Raw genomic sequence first — 17,006 nt, forward strand, 5'->3', positions numbered from 1 at the left:
TTAAGTTTATCAAGTTGATCAATCAAGTGTTAAATATGGAAAAACAAATTTATTTAATTGGCTGCCAGATAACAAAATTTGTGGGACGTAAGCTGCCAAGTTTGAAAGAGGTTATGTCGCTTTTTTTCCATTATCATTGTTCTCAGAAATTGACAATTGAAAAAAGTGCATTAATTACGATTGAAAACGTTTTTGAGTTATGGGCTGAAGCTGGAATCCCGACGTGTAGTAAAAGTTCTGCAATAAGAAAGTTTGTTCACCATCATACTCAGTGGAAGAATTTGTTGAAAAATAAAAATAAGAAGCAGTCTCACAAAAAAACGTCACATTTTCGTGTGCTAATTGAAAAATTGTTTGACGTTGCCCATCATAATTCAACAAAACTTATTGATGAAGATAAAAAATTATTTTTGCAAGGTCAACGGCAATTGAATCGACGAGGTTTCATTAAGGTTAATCCTCAAAATAATATGGTGGTTGATCTTATATCAGACAGTGATATAAATCAATGGAATGAAATTGGTAAGTGTTGTTATTCTTTTTCGCAATCTTGGGTAACTCTTGCATACAAATTATATAGAGAGATTCACTTATAAATCTTGCATTTTCCTCATTTCTAAAAAAACTTCACAGTATTTAATTAATCTACTTCTTAGGTAACAAAAAATGATCTTTTTGAATTTCCTTTTTTTAAGTAGACTTTTCTTTTTTATTCGAGATTCTAGCTATTTCAAAAAATTTTTATTATCCTTGAAAATCAGCAAATAATATAAAAATATAAGTTTACTAGTATTTTTAATTTACGTCCTCAAAATTACTAAAATGTCCAACAAATCTAGAGGTTACAATTCAAGTTTCTGTACATAATTTGTGAAGTTTTAATTTTTTTTTTTTTTTAGCGAATAAAATTTTGAATTATTTTGTGAATTTTCAAGAACTTAACGGATATTTTAAATATTTTATAGAAGAAAATCAGTCTACTGTCAACGATCTTGGCTTATTAAGTCAAAAAACGGATTCCAGTCTTAGTCGAACTTCACACTCAATTTCTCATTATGAAGATGATCTTCAATTATCACAACAGCCAAAAAAAAAAGACATAATGACACCACTACTTGCTAGTATACTTGATCTTGCCAATATAACTGACAGAAATGGTCATCAAATCATAAATGCTACTTTGATTAGTGCAGGACTTGACCCAAACGACTAAAATGTAAGTCATATGACGGTCCATCGAAAGCGTGAATCTGTGAGAAAAAATTTAGTGAAGAGTTTACAAGACAATCTGACAATTGATAATTGCGTTCTACACTGGGATAAAAAAATAATGCCTAACAATGAAGAACCTGGAAATGTCGATAGAGTGGCAATTGCGGTAACAGCTTCGGGACAAGAAACATTTCTAGGAGCTCGAAAAATCGCTTCTGGAACTGGTGGAAATCAGGCCTCAGTGATTGTTTCAAAAATGCAGGATTGGTCTGTCGCGGATAAAGTTAAAGCGCTATGCTTTGATACTACAGCAACAAATACAGGTATTGTTTACTTATAAATTATTGTAGTTTTTTTTCAAAAAATATTATTTTCAGAATCATTCCTACTTCTTGAGATTTCTTGAAATTTTGCTAACCATTTTCTGATTGTTCAATTGACGATTCATCTATTTGTGAAAATTTGATTTAAAATTGATTTTTTATTAGGAGCTCACAGTGGTGCATGCGTTTTAATAGAACGAGCATTGGGAAAAGAGCTTATTTACTTGCCATGTCGTCACCACATTCTTGAACTGGTTTTAAAATCTGTATTTGAATCGTATTGGCCTACATCGTCCGGACCTAATGTAGCTATTTTTACAAGATTCAAAGACGATTGGAAAAAAAATTGATCAACAGAAGTATGTTACGGGAATTTCAGACCAGAAAGTATTTGGAGTCATAGGTGATGACAAAGATCGAATACTGATGCTTCTCACAAGTTATTCACAAGTAAAAATAAATATATTTTATCACTATGTTGATTGTAATTTAATATTATTATTATTATTAATAATAATAATAATAATAATAATAATAATAATAATAATAATAATAATAATAATAATAATTACCGCAGGTGGCGGGGGGGTTAAACCCCTCGTTCGGGAGGTGACGACCCCGCGTACATCGAGTAAGTCAAGGGGGACTGAAGTTTGCACAGGCCCAATGGATGGCCCCCGAGGCGGCCTCAGGAGGCGGATTGGGCGTAAAAACCTGGTCCGCTCGGGAAGTGACGACCCCGGGGTTTTCTAGTAAGTCGGAGGGGACGGAAGTCGGCACAAGTCCGACGGAAGGCCCCCGAGGCGACCTCAGGGGCCGTGCTATGTTCCGGCGCGGTACGGGGAGTCGCGCCCCCGAGAGACCCGTAGCACTTAGGAACTTTTTATGGAGATGCACAAGGTAAACAACGAATTACCTCAGGTGGTAGCCCCAGCACAGGGGAAATCCACCCTGGGTTCCGATCGGGTGAAAGCCCCGGTGGCCCATGGCAGCGGCACGGATTCTGAGGGCCGCAAATTGTGCAAGGACCAGGTGACAAAGACGGCAACAAAGACAGCGGACACGAAAACTGGAACAGCGGACAGGACGATACTGGGACACCAACGACGAGACAGGACGGACAGCGTGTCGAGCACGGGCAGCGGAGCGAGTTGCGCTTCCGCTGTATCCACGATCGGCACGAAAACACGGATCACGGACGATATGGACCTGACGGACTTATTGTCACTGATCCACAGTACGGCGACAAGGATGGCCGAGGCAGCGGCCATCCAAAAAAATATGAGTATGTCCGTCAAACTGGGCATAAAGACCATTCTCGAGGCTGCCGACGTTGCGCTTAACAGGCGCGCTAAAGCAGCCCCGAAAGACCACAAGACGGACAACGAGACGACGGAGACGGACGTTGAGACTGAACAACGGACACAAAACACTCCGCGGACGAAACGGAAACGGGAGGCGACTGGAACCACTCCGGAAACCTCTCAGAAGAGGGCAACGGTTGCGGAACCGGTCGCTGACTGGCAGACAGTGACAAGGACAAGAAAGGTAAAGAAGAAACAGAAGACGCGGACGGACGGGACGAACGCGACGAAGGACACGACAGCCGGGGCTGAGGGGCGCAGAGCGGCTCCCAAACATTGGGGGACGGCGGTGCTCGTCAAACCCGGGAACGACACGACGTACTCCGACATCGTGAGGAAGATACGGACCACGGTCGACCCTGCGAAGAGTCATGTTAAAGTGACGACTCTCAGGAAGACGAAGAATGGTCTGTGTCTTCTGAAGATAAAGACAGACGCCAACGGACGGGACGACTTCCGACGCGTCCTGCAGGACGCGGTCGGCGACGCAGGCAACGTCAGGACCGGGACCTCCAGGGTTCAACTGGAGATCATGGATCTTGACTGTGTCACGACCAGATACGACGTGATACAGGCACTGCGACGAGAGACGGGACGAGACGCGGACTTTGGGGTCCACATCTTCGGTCCGAACCGGGCCGAGCAGTTTATGGCCGTATGCGACCTAGAGTCGCAGGAAGCCAGAGCGCTGCTCGGCCGGGGACGGATCGGGATTGGATGGGTAGCTTGCCGCGTCCGACCACGACTGACGGTGACGAAATGCCACAAGTGCCTGGGATACGGGCACACCAAGACAAAATGCAAAAATACAGACCGGACGAAGTGCTGCAGAAAATGTGGCGAGACAGGACACTACGCCACGGACTGCAAAAACAGACCGGCCTGCCCACTGTGCGCCGAGGCGGGACACGGCGATGCGGCGCATGTCGCGGGCTCCGGGAGGTGCGCGGTGTACCGGGTTGCGCTGGAGGAGTGCAAGAAGCAGGCCGGAAGACGGACAGGATAGTTCAGGGCAACCTGAACCGTAGTAGGACAGCAGACATGCTACTACCACAGATAGCAGACGAACACGACGCCGACATTCTGATCCTGTGCGAGCCGTACAGGGTGCGACAAACACAGGATTGGATTACGAACGAGACCAAGACAGCGGCTATCTGGGTGAGGGGCGCTGCCCGAGCCCGGATAACCGCTCGTGGCGTCGGGGACGACTACGTCTGGGCTAGGGTGGGCGCTGTCACTTACGTCAGCGTCTACCTGACCCCAAACTGCGCTGCGGCGGAGTTCCGGGCGAAGGTTGCGCTCCTCGAGGACGGACTCAGGGACCTGCCCGGGGACCTCGTGGTCGCGGGGGACCTCAACGCGAGGGCGGTCGAGTGGGGCATGACGGAAACGAACAGACGCGGACGGCTGCTGCTGGAGATGGCCGCAAGGCTGGACCTAGTAGTGGCGAACACGGGAGACGTACCAACGTACAGACGGCCGGGATTTGGAGACTCCATCCCGGACGTAACGATGACGACGGACAGGACTCTGCCACGGATAGGGCGGTGGCGGGTGCTCGAGGGCTACACGGCCAGCGATCATCAGTACATCGCCTTCGAAGTGGCAGGAGAGACAAGGACGACACGGACGAGGACACGGCACCCCCCGCGGTGGAACGTAGACAAACTCGACGTACTGAAATTCTCGGCGGAGCTGGCGGCAGCGCCGGCCCCAACTACCGACGTCCCCCCAGAGCTGACTGGCCGGCAAAGGGCGGAAAGACTAGCGGACGAGACGGCCAAACTGACGACGCGGCTGTGCGACAGCACAATGCCAAAACGACGGTACGGACGTAACAGACCACCACAATACTGGTGGACGGACGAGATAGCCGAGCTGCGGAAGAGTTGCCTGGCAAAACGACGACGGGTTACGAGGGCTGGAGGGAGACCCGAAAGGGAAACCCTTCAGGCCGAGTACAAGACTGAACGGAAACGACTGACGTACGCCATCAGAGACAGCAAGACGCGATGCTGGAAGAAGCTCTGCGAGGAGGTGGACCGCGACCCCTGGGGTGCCGGTTACAAGATTGTGACCGGTAGGCTGGGGGCCCGGATCCCGCCAGAACTCAAGGATGCTGAAACCGCACGACGGATCGTCGACGGACTGTTCCCGACGCACCCGACGCGTACGGACGCGACGAACGACGACGAGACGGCGGCGCCCCCCGTCTTCACCGCCGAGGAGCTCGTCGGAGCGACCAAAGCGATGAAGAGGGGTAAGGCCCCAGGACCGGACGGGGTACCGGCGGAGGTTCTTCGGCTGATGGCGAGCCTGAGGCCGGAGATACTTCTCGACCTCTACAATACGTGCCTAACGACAGGGACATTCAGCGACCGGTGGAAGGTGGCGAGGTTGGTCCTTATCCCAAAGGGTAAGGGTGACCCCAGCACGCCGTCGGCCTACCGGCCGCTGAGCTTACTGGACACGACAGGGAAACTGTACGAACAGCTTCTGCGACCACGACTGACGGACGCGATACGGGACGGCGGAGGCCTCTCTGACCAGCAGTTCGGCTTCCGGAGGGGTCGATCAACGATTGGAGCGATCCAAGAGGTGGTTGACTCCTTCCGGTCGACAGACAGACATTGCCACGCTGTGCGACCCGTCGCGCTGCTGGTGACACTGGACGTTAAGAACGCCTTCAACTCGGCCAGGTGGGTGGATATCCTAGGGTCGCTGAAAGGCGACTTCGGGGTCCCGCCTTACTTGCTCCGAGTTGTTGAAGACTACCTTCGGAACAGACGACTGACGTACGAAACGACCGAAGGCCAAGTGACGCGACAGATTACCGCGGGGGTCGCTCAAGGTTCCATACTAGGACCCGACTTTTGGAACGGGATGTACGACGGCCTGCTCAGACTGGAGCTCCCACTCGGCGTTCGCCTGGTCGCTTACGCTGACGACGTGGCGGCAGTGATAGTCGAGCGAACTCCAGATCTGGCACAATACGCACTGAACCAGACGATGAGACGAGTCGGACGGTGGATGACTGACCACGGACTGCAACTCGCGACGGAAGAGACAGAACTGGTGCTTCTCACCAGGAGACGAATACCGAAGATATTACGCATGACGGTCGGGTCGGACGAGATTGAGACCAGAGGGGAAGTCAAGTACCTGGGGGTGACCCTGGATACGAAGATGACCTTCTGGCCTCACATACGACGAACGGCTCAGAAGGCGGCTGAAAGGATAACATCCCTAAGCCGCCTGATGGCAAACACGAACGGACCGAGACCAGGGAAACGGAGACTACTGATGTCGACGGTGAACTCGATCCTCCTCTACGGTGCGGAGATCTGGGCAGACTCCCTGAAGACTGAGAAATACTGTCACGCAATGACGACGGTACAGAGACGAAGCGCGTTGAGGATCGCTTGTTCCTATCGGACGGTCTCAGCACAGGCCGATCTGGTGGTGGCAGGCGTGATTCCCATAGACCTTCTCGCGTTTGAGCGTAAGAGGGTCTACGGAAGAGACGCGGACGTGACCCGACGGGACGCGGCAACGACGGAAAGAGACGCAACGATACAGACGTGGCAGGAACGGTGGACGGAAGAAACAACGGGAAACTGGACGAGACGACTTATTAAGGACCTGAGACCGTGGATCCAGAGGGGGTTTGGGGATGTGAATTTTTACGTCACCCAGCTTCTGACGGGCCACGGTTATTTCAGACGGTACTTATACAACTTAAACCGAGTACGGACGCCCAACTGTACGTACTGCGGACACGAACGAGACGACGCGGAACACACGTTCTTTGAATGTGACCGCTAGACAGAACTGAGACATAGACTGGAGACGGTCGTGGGAGGCATCACTCCCGACAACGTTGTCGGGGTGATGCTCCATAGTACAGAAAGGTGGCAACTTGTTGCCACCTACACAGAGACAATCCTACGACGTAAGAACGCGGACGGCTGCCTGACGTAACGCAACTGACGGACTGCCGGCACGGGACGGACGGACGGACAGACTGACAAGACACACACCGACAGAGCTCCCAGCTAGAAGTAATATCACCATAGTTCCTGGCTGGGAGCGTTGCACAGGAGGTGGCGGTTTGATGGGTAGGCCACCCTGGAGTCCCACATCCGCGCCAGCCCGTATGACTGGCGTGAATCCGTAACTTGGATTCCGCAACTCCTCGGAAAAAAAAAAAAAAAAAAAAAAAAAATAATAATAATAATAATAATAACAATAATAATAATAATAATCACCGCAGGTGGCGGGGGGGTTAAATCCCCCGTTCGGGAAGTGACGACCCCGCGTACATCGAGTAAGTCAAGGGGGACTGAAGTTGGCACAGGCCCAACGGATGGCCCCCGAGGCGGCCTCAGGAGGCAGATTGGGCGTAAAAACCTGGTCTGCTCGGGAAGTGACGACCCCGGGGTTTTCTAGTAAGTCGGAGGGGACGGAAGTCGGCACAAGTCCGACGGAAGGCCCCCGAGGCGACCTCAGGGGCCGTGCTATGTTCCGGCGCGGTACGGGGAGTCGCGCCCCCGAGAGACCCGTAGCACTTAGGAACTTTTATGGAGATGCACAAGGTGAACAACGATATACCTCAGGTGGTAGCCCCAGCACAGGGGAAATCCACCCTGAGTTCCGATCGGGTGAAAGCCCCGGTGGCTCATGGCAGCGGCATGGATTCTGAGGGCCGCAAATTGTGCAAAAACCAGGTGACAAAGACGGCAACAAAGACAGCGGACACGAAAACTGGAACAGCGGACAGGACGACACTGGGACTCCGACGACGAGACAGGACGGACAGCGTGTCGAGCACGGGCAGCGGAGCGAGTTGCGCTTCCGCTGTATCCACGATCGGCACCAAGACACGAATCACGGACGATATGGACCTGACGGACGTATTGCTACTGATTCACAGTACGGCGACAAGGATGGCCGAGGCAGCGGCCATCCAAAAAAACATGAGTATGTCCGTTAAACTGGGCATCAAGACTATTCTCGAGGCTGCCGACGTTGCGCTTAACAGGCGCGCTAAAGCAGCCCCGGAGGACCACAAGACGGACAACGAGACGACGGAGACGGACGTTGAGACTGAACAACGGACACAAAACACTCCGCGGACGAAACGGAAACGGGAGGCGACTGGAACCACTCCGGAAACCTCTCAGAAGAGGGCAACGGTTGCGGAACCGGTCGCTGACTGGCAGACAGTGACAAGGACAAGAAAGGAAAAGAAGAAACAGAAGACGCGGACGGACGGGACGAACGCGACGACGGACACGACAGCCGGGGCTGAGGGGCGCAGAGCGGCTCCCAAACATTGGGGGACGGCGGTGCTCGTCAAACCCGGGAACGACATGACGTATTCCGACATCGTCAGGAAGATACGGACCACGTTCGACCCTGCGAAGAGTCACGTTAAAGTGACGACTCTCAGGAAGACGAAGAATGGTCTGTGTCTCCTGAAGATAAAGACAGACGCCAACGGACGAGACGACTTCCGACGCGTCCTGCAGGACGCGGTCGGCGACGCAGGCAACGTCAGGACCGGGACCTCCAGGGTTCAACTGGAGATCATGGATCTTGACTGTGTCACGACCAGACACGACGTGATACAGGCACTGCGACGAGAGACGGGACGAGACGCGGACTTTGGGGTCCACATCTTCGGCCCGAACCGGGCGGAGCAGTTCATGGCCGTATGCGACCTGGAGTCGCAGGAAGCCAGAGCGCTGCTCGGCCGGGGACGAATCGGGATTGGATGGGTAGCTTGCCGCGTCCGACCACGACTGACGGTGACGAAATGCCACAAGTGCCTGGGATACGGGCACACTAAGGCAAAATGTAAAAATACAGACCGGACGAAGTGCTGCAGAAAATGTGGCGAGACAGGAAACTACGCCACGGACTGTAAGAACAGACCGGCCTGCCCACTGTGCGCCGAGGCGGGACACGGCGATGCGGCGCATCTCGCGGGCTCCGGGAGGTGCGCGGTGTACCGGGTTGCGCTGGAGGAGTGCAAGAAGCAGGCCGGAAGACGGACAGGATAGTTCAGGGCAACCTGAACCGCAGTAGGACAGCAGACATGCTACTACCACAGATAGCAGACGAACAAGACGCCGACATTCTGATCCTGTGCGAGCCGTACGGGGTGCGACAAACGCAGGATTGGATTACGAACGAGACCAAGACAGCGGCTATCTGGGTGAGGGGCGCTGCCCGAGCCCGGATAACCGCTCGTGGCGTCGGGGACGACTACGTCTGGGCTAGGGTGGGCGCTGTCACTTACGTCAGCGTCTACCTGACCCCAAACTGCGCTGCGGCGGAGTTCCGGGCGAAGGTTGCGCTCCTCGAGGACGGACTCAGGGACCTGCCCGGGGACCTCGTGGTCGCGGGGGACCTCAACGCGAGGGCGGTCGAGTGGGGCATGACGGCAACGAACAGACGCGGACGGCTGCTGCTGGAGATGGCCGCAAGGCTGAACCTAGTGGTGGCAAATACAGGAGACGTACCAACGTACAGACGGCCGGGATTTGGAGACTCCATCCCGGACGTAACGATGACGACGGACAGAACTCTGCCACGGATAGGGCGGTGGCGGGTGCTCGAGCGCTACACGGCCAGCGATCATCAGTACATCGCCTTCGAAGTGGCAGGAGAGACAAGGACGACACGGACGAGGACCCGGCACCCCCCGCGGTTGAACGTAGACAAACTCGACATACTGAAGTTCTCGGCGGAGCTGGCGGCAGCGCCGGCCCCAACTACCGACGTCCCCCCAGAGCTGACTGGCCGGCAAAGGGCGGGAAGACTAGCGGACGAGACGGCCAAACTGACGACGCGGCTGTGCGACAGCACAATGCCAAAACGACGGTACGGACGTAACAGACCACCACAATACTGGTGGACGGACGAGATAGCCGAGCTGCGGAAGAGTTGCCTGGCAAAACGACGACGAGTTACGAGGGCTGGAGGGAGACCCGAAAGGGAAAGCCTTCAGGCCGAGTACAAGACTGAACGGAAACGACTGACGTACGCCATCAGAGACAGCAAGACGCGATGCTGGAAGAAGCTCTGCGAGGAGGTGGACCGCGACCCCTGGGGTGCCGGTTACAAGATTGTGACCGGTAGGCTGGGGGCCCGGATCCCGCCAGAACTCAAGGATGCTAAAACCGCACGACGGATCGTCGACGGACTGTTCCCGACGCACCCGACGCGTACGGACGCGACGAACGACGACGAGACGGCGGCGCCCCCCGTCTTCACCGCCGAGGAGCTCGTTGGAGCGACCAAAGCGATGAAGAGAGGTAAGGCGCCAGGACCGGACGGGGTACCGGCGGAGGTTCTTCGGCTGATGGCGAGCCTGAGGCCGGAGATACTTCTCGACCTCTACAACACGTGCCTTACGACAGGGACATTCGGCGACCGGTGGAAGGTGGCGACGTTGGTCCTTATCCCAAAGGGTAAGGGTGACCCCAGCACGCCGTCGGCCTACCGGCCGCTGAGCTTACTGGACACGACAGGAAAACTGTACGAACAGCTTCTGCGACCACGACTTACGGACGCGATACAGGACGGCGGAGGCCTCTCTGACCAGCAGTTCGGCTTTCGGAGGGGTCAATCAACGATTGGAGCGATCCAAGAGGTGGTTGACTCCTTCCGGTCGACAGACAGACATTGCCACGCTGTGCGACCCGTCGCGCTGCTGGTGACACTTGACGTTGAGAACGCCTTCAATTCGGCCAGGTGGGTGGATATCCTAGGGTCGCTGAGAGGCGACTTCGGGGTCCCGCCTTACTTGCTCCCAGTTGTTGAAGACTACCTTCGGAACAGACGACTGACGTACGAAACGACCGAAGGCCAAGTGACGCGACAGATTACCGCGGGAGTCGCTCAAGGTTCCATACTTGGACCCGACTTTTGGAACGGGATATACGACAGCCTGCTCAGACTGGAGCTTCCACTCGGCGTTCGCCTGGTCGCTTACGCTGACGACGTGGCGGCAGTGATAGTCGAACGAACTCCAGATCTGGCACAATACGCACTGAACCAGACGATGAGACGAGTCGGACGGTGGATGACTGACCACGGACTGCAACTCGCGACGGAAAGACAGAACTGATGCTTTTTACCAGGAGACGAGTACCGACGACATTACGCATGACGGTCGGGACGGACGAGATCGAGACCAGAGGGGAAGTCAAGTACCTGGGGGTGACCCTGGATACGAAGATGACCTTCTGGCCTCACATACGACGAACGGCTCAGAAGGCGGCTGAAAGGATAGCATCCCTCAGCCGCCTGATGGCAAACACGAACGGACCGAGACCATGGAAACGGAGACTTCTGATGTCGACGGTGAACTCGATCCTCCTCTACGGTGCGGAGATCCGGGCAGACTCCCTGAAGACTGAGAAATACTGTCACGCAATGACGACGGTACAGAGACGAAGCGCGTTGAGGATCGCTTGTTCCTATCGGACGGTCTCAGCACAGGCCGTTCTGGTGGTGGCAGGCGTGATTCCCATAGACCTTCTCGCGTTCGAGCGCAAGAGGCTCTACGGAAGAGACGCGGACGTGACCCGACGGGACGCGGCAACGACGGAAAGAGACGCGACGATACAGACGTGGCAGGAACGGTGGACGGAAGAAACAACGGAAAACTGGACGAGACGACTTATTAACCCGTTGAGGACACATGGGGTCCAACGGACCCCAGACAAATTTCGATGCAATTTTAAATCTACAAAGACTCTTAGGAATTAGATATATAGCACCATCTGTTGTTGTTTGAAGTCTCCACATCAAGTTTTGACACGTTACGAAGGTCTCTTTGGCATTAGTCATCCTGCAGAGACATATTAGTGCGCACGTGTTTTTTTTTTTGGGGTTCTGTAGACCCCGTGTGGCCTTACTGTGGCAAAATCTTTAAAAAATTCAATTTTTTTTTTATCGTTGATTGATGTTATATTGTTTCTGTAAACGTAAGTATTTATGCATGAATTGAATTTTTTTTTTCAGCAATAAATAATGGTTATTAATTAAATATATATATGTGTGTATATATACAGATGTCTTATAATCTTCGACCTCGAACTATCGCCAGCCGTCCAATGGAATAAAATTAAAGTTTCGCACCGGTTTTAAGTCGATACATAGCGTAAAACACAAATGAGAACTGTTTTTCTGCGTGGGGTGCACTGGACCCCGTGTGTCCTCAACGTTATTTTTTCGATGTGTGTCCTCAACGGGTTGAGGACCTGAGACCGTGGATCCAGAGGGGGTCTGGGGATGTGAATTTTTACGTAACCCAGATTCTGACGGGCCACGGCTACTTCAGACGCTACCTACACAACCTGAACCGAGTACGGACGCCTAACTGTACGTACTGCGGACACGAACGAGACGACGCGGAACACACGTTCTTTGAATGTGACCGCTGGACAGAACTAAGACATAGACTGGAGACGGTCGTGGGAGGCATCACTCCCGACAACGTTGTCGGGGTGATGCTCCATAGTACAGAAAGGTGGCAACTTGTTGCCACCTACACAGAGACAATCCTACGAAGTAAGAACGCGGACGGCTGCCTGACGTCACGCAACTGACGGACTGCCGGCACGGGACGGACGGACGGACAGACTGACGAGACACACACCGACAGAGCTCCCAGCTAGAAGTAATATCACCATAGTTCCTGGCTGGGAGCGTTGCACAGGAGGTGGCGGTTTAGTGGGTAGGCCACCCTGGAGTCCCACATCCGCGCTAGCCCGTATGACTGCCGCGAATCCGTAACTTGGATTCCGCAACTCCTCGGAAAAAAAAAAAAAAAAAAAGTAATAATAATAATAATAATAATAATAACATTCATTGTGTTGAATAGATGTCACAGCCAAGAGGTGATTACAACGAGCTTTTGGAATTGGCTTTTATTTTTTTGGGAGCTATACCACCTAAGGGAATAATGTTCAAACAACCTGGAGCGGTACATCACGCAAGATGGATGGCAAAGGCGATTTATAATTTGAAAATATTTTCATTCAGAAATCAATTTAAACTAACGAACAGCGAAATGAAAGGAGTGCATCAGGTCTGCGTTTTTGTGATCAAATTTTATTTAAAAGTATGGTTTTCAGCAACATCAGCAATAACAGCACCAAACAATGATTTGAATCTAATACAAAATTTACTTTCCTATGATGAAATAAACCCAGTTGTTTCAAAAAATGCATCTCAAAAAATAGCTAAGCATCTGTGGTACCTTTCAGAGGAATTCGCTGTTCTGTCATTGTTTGATGTGAATGTCTCGCTAGAAATGAAAAAAAATTGTTACAGCTCTAAAATCAAATGAAGGTATACTTATGAATAAGAAGCGTTACCAAATAAGAGACAACAATCTAAAAACCTTATTAAAAAAAGATTTGAGCGACTTTGTATCTAAAGACTCTTCGGTTTTATTTGAACGGTTCGGTTTGTGTACTGATTTTCTTGATTTAGAAATAACTTCATGGCCTGCTCATGACAGCTTTAAAAATAATCTTCACTTTTTCAATTCATTGAAAGTTGTTAATGACGTTGCTGAAAGAAACATCGCGTTAATTTCTCAATACAATCAACGATTAACCAAAAGTGAAGAGCAGTTCCAAGGTTTGTTACACAACGTGAAAAAACATCGACAGGATTATCCAAACTTTAGGAAAAAAAATTTATTCTAGATTTTACTGCTAAGAAATTGACTAGAAATGTTTCAATAGATCTTGTATTTGACTGTTATTACTGATTAATCTAGTACCAAGATAATGAATCTATTATTATGAATTCAAATGAATTATTAATACATAATACAAATAAATTTATAATAAACTTCTACGAATTTTTTTAGGTAAGTAAATATTTTTCGCTAAAAATCAATAAAAATGATCATTTGTCAAATTATTAATAATTTCGGACCTGCATTCCGTCAAATATATGCATATATTTATTGTTCAGTTGATAATTCTGGGTTTATAATACATATAAATCAATTTTTGTTGTATTTACGAAAAAAAAAGCATAATTTTAAACAGTCCGAAGTTTGAGGCTCGATATTTTTAAAACGGCTGGATTTACGCAAAATGTCAATCAGATCTTTTTTGTAGAGCATCAAATTTCCTATAAGACCTGATTTTGTCATACTTATGAAGTAGCTCGTTATCTCATCACAAAATTCCAAAGTTCAAAAAAAAATTTTCCCATGTTATTTGAATGGGAAATAGAAAATTACAAATCGCCACCTCTAAATAATAATATTAAGAGCTTATATTTTCACAGGGTCATTTTCTATAGATACTCTGACGATTTTTCAATGTTCTTTGAAAAAAAAAAAATAGTTGGTTTTTTTGGGACACTCTAATATATATATACATATATATAAACATTTATATGTATATTATAATTTTCAACATACTTTTAAAAGAAGGCAAATCGGAAAAAAAAATTTTTCCCACTACATTCCAATTTTTTAAAATTATGTATTATATGGTATAAATATATATAAATATATATATATACATATATATCTATATATATATATATGAACATATAAAAATGTATACATATATATATATGAATATATATATGAATATATATATGTATATTATAATTTTCAATTTACTTTTAAAAAAAGGGAAATTGAAAAAAAATTTTTTTCCACAACATTACAATTTTTCAAAATTTGGTATCATTATCAGAAAAATCCCAAATATTTTTATTTATTCGCTTATTTTTCATTCAATTTTTTTTTAAGATTTTTCCATTCACGATTATTTTTTATTTTGTCACATTATTTACCTCAATTACCCTTATTTATATTCCATTATATCACTGTATAATATAGATGTATATAAATATATATACATACATATATATCTATATACATATATATATGTATATATATATATATATATATATATATATGAACATATAAAAATATATGTATATATATATACATTAATATCTATATGTATATTATAATTTTCAATTTACTTTTAGAAATAGGGAAATTAAAAAAAAAAATTTTTCCTTCAACATTCCGATTTTTTCAAATTATATAAAATTATCAAAAAAATCCCAAATATTTTTATTTATTCGGTCATTTTTCATTTTTTTTTTTTTATGATTTTTCCATTTACATTTATTTTTTATTTTATCACATTTTTTACCTCAATTGCCTTTATTCATATTCCGTTATATAAATGTATAATATAGATATATATAAATATATATATATACATATATATATATATATATATATACATATATATACATATATATATATATATATATATATATACATATATATATATATATATATATACATATATATATATATATAAGTATATATAAACGTATAAAAATATATATATACATATATGTATATATATATGCATATTATAATTTTCAATTTACTTTTGAAAAAACGGAAATTGAAAGAAAAATTTTTTTCCACGACATTCCAATTTTTTAAAATCATGTATAATCCTCAGAAAAATCACAAATATTTTTATTCAATCGCTTATATTTATTTTATTTTTTTTTTATGATTTTTCCATTCACAATCATTCTTTATTTTATCACATTATTTACCTCAATTACGCTTATTTATATTCCATTATAACAATGTATAATATAGATATGTAAAAATATATACATATACATATATATCTATATATATATATATATATATATATATATATATGAATATATATATGAATATATATATGTATATCATGATTTTCAATTTACTTTTAAAAAAAGGGAAATTAAAAGAAGAAATTTTTTCCACAACATTCCAACTTTTTAAAATTATATAAAATTAGACAAATCCCAAATATTTTTATTTATTCGCTTATTTTTTATTTTATTTTTTTTTTTACGATTTTTCCATTCCCAATTATTTTCCATTTTATCACATTATTTACCTCAATTACCTTCATTTATATTCTATTATATTGTTACAAAGGGTGAAATCACCCCTTTGCCCCTCTTTAATGATCTAGTAGTCGGCATAGATAAAAGACGTTTATAAACCTCTTATGTCTTTAAAAAGAATAAGGTTGCTGCGTCAACCAACATTATTGTAAAAACAGTCTTGTTTCAGACTTTAAACAAGAAACACGTATATTGCATTAAAAGCATTTAACACGATATTTTTGTTCACGCCTTTGATTTGATAATAAGTAAACTCGCGGATCCATATTTTATTAACGTAACGCCTAAAACGTTACAATTGGTGTCAGAAGCGGGATCTTGAGTTCTTATTAATTGAATCAACTCAGTGCGCGAACTTTAATTATGAGTAGCAGTCGTTCGACGCGCTCACGAAGAAGAGAAAGTAGCGGAGAAGAACCTTTTGTTATGGAGAATCCGCGGGTCCCTGAAACAATTCCATCGCCTTCAGTGGACCCTCTTCCAATTCCTTCGACAATCTCTCAAATTGATCTGCTGAAGATCATGTCTCAACAGCAAGAGGCTGCTGAGCGCCAACAACAGCAACTTCTTCAGCTGCTTCTTGATCAACAAGAGCAGCGAAAAAGAGAACAAGAACAACAGTTGGAACAGCGGAAAAGAGAACAAGAACAACAGTTGGAACAGCGAAGAAGAGAACAGGAACAACAGCTGGAACAGCGCAGGCTTGATAGAGAAGCACAAGAACGATCCGAAACTAGTCTACACGAACTGTTCCGGACGACTGTGGCAGCTCTTCAGGCTGTTCATCAGGTGAATGGCTCAGGAGAACCGGCTGTCACTCCACGAGGTTCCAGAGTCGTTACGCCGCTTCTCTCTCCTGTTCCTTCTCCTGTTCCCGTTTCCGCTGTTCGACAGGTCCGACATCCAGGACGAATCCAGGATGTTCGAGATTCAAGGTCTGTGCCTTTTACTAGGGAAGTAGTTGAATCTCCAATTAGTAGAAGGAGAGTAAATAATGAGGTTGGTTTTTCCGAGTCTTTGCCTCAAGTTCGACCTCAATATTCTCATTTTAATCAATTAAATAATTCAGGATTTCCTGAGGTTGCTTCTCAGATTAATGAGAAACCTCTTTATCCTTTAA

This window comes from Neodiprion fabricii, chromosome 1 (assembly GCF_021155785.1).
Source record: "Neodiprion fabricii isolate iyNeoFabr1 chromosome 1, iyNeoFabr1.1, whole genome shotgun sequence".
Lineage (NCBI taxonomy): Eukaryota > Metazoa > Arthropoda > Insecta > Hymenoptera > Diprionidae > Neodiprion > Neodiprion fabricii.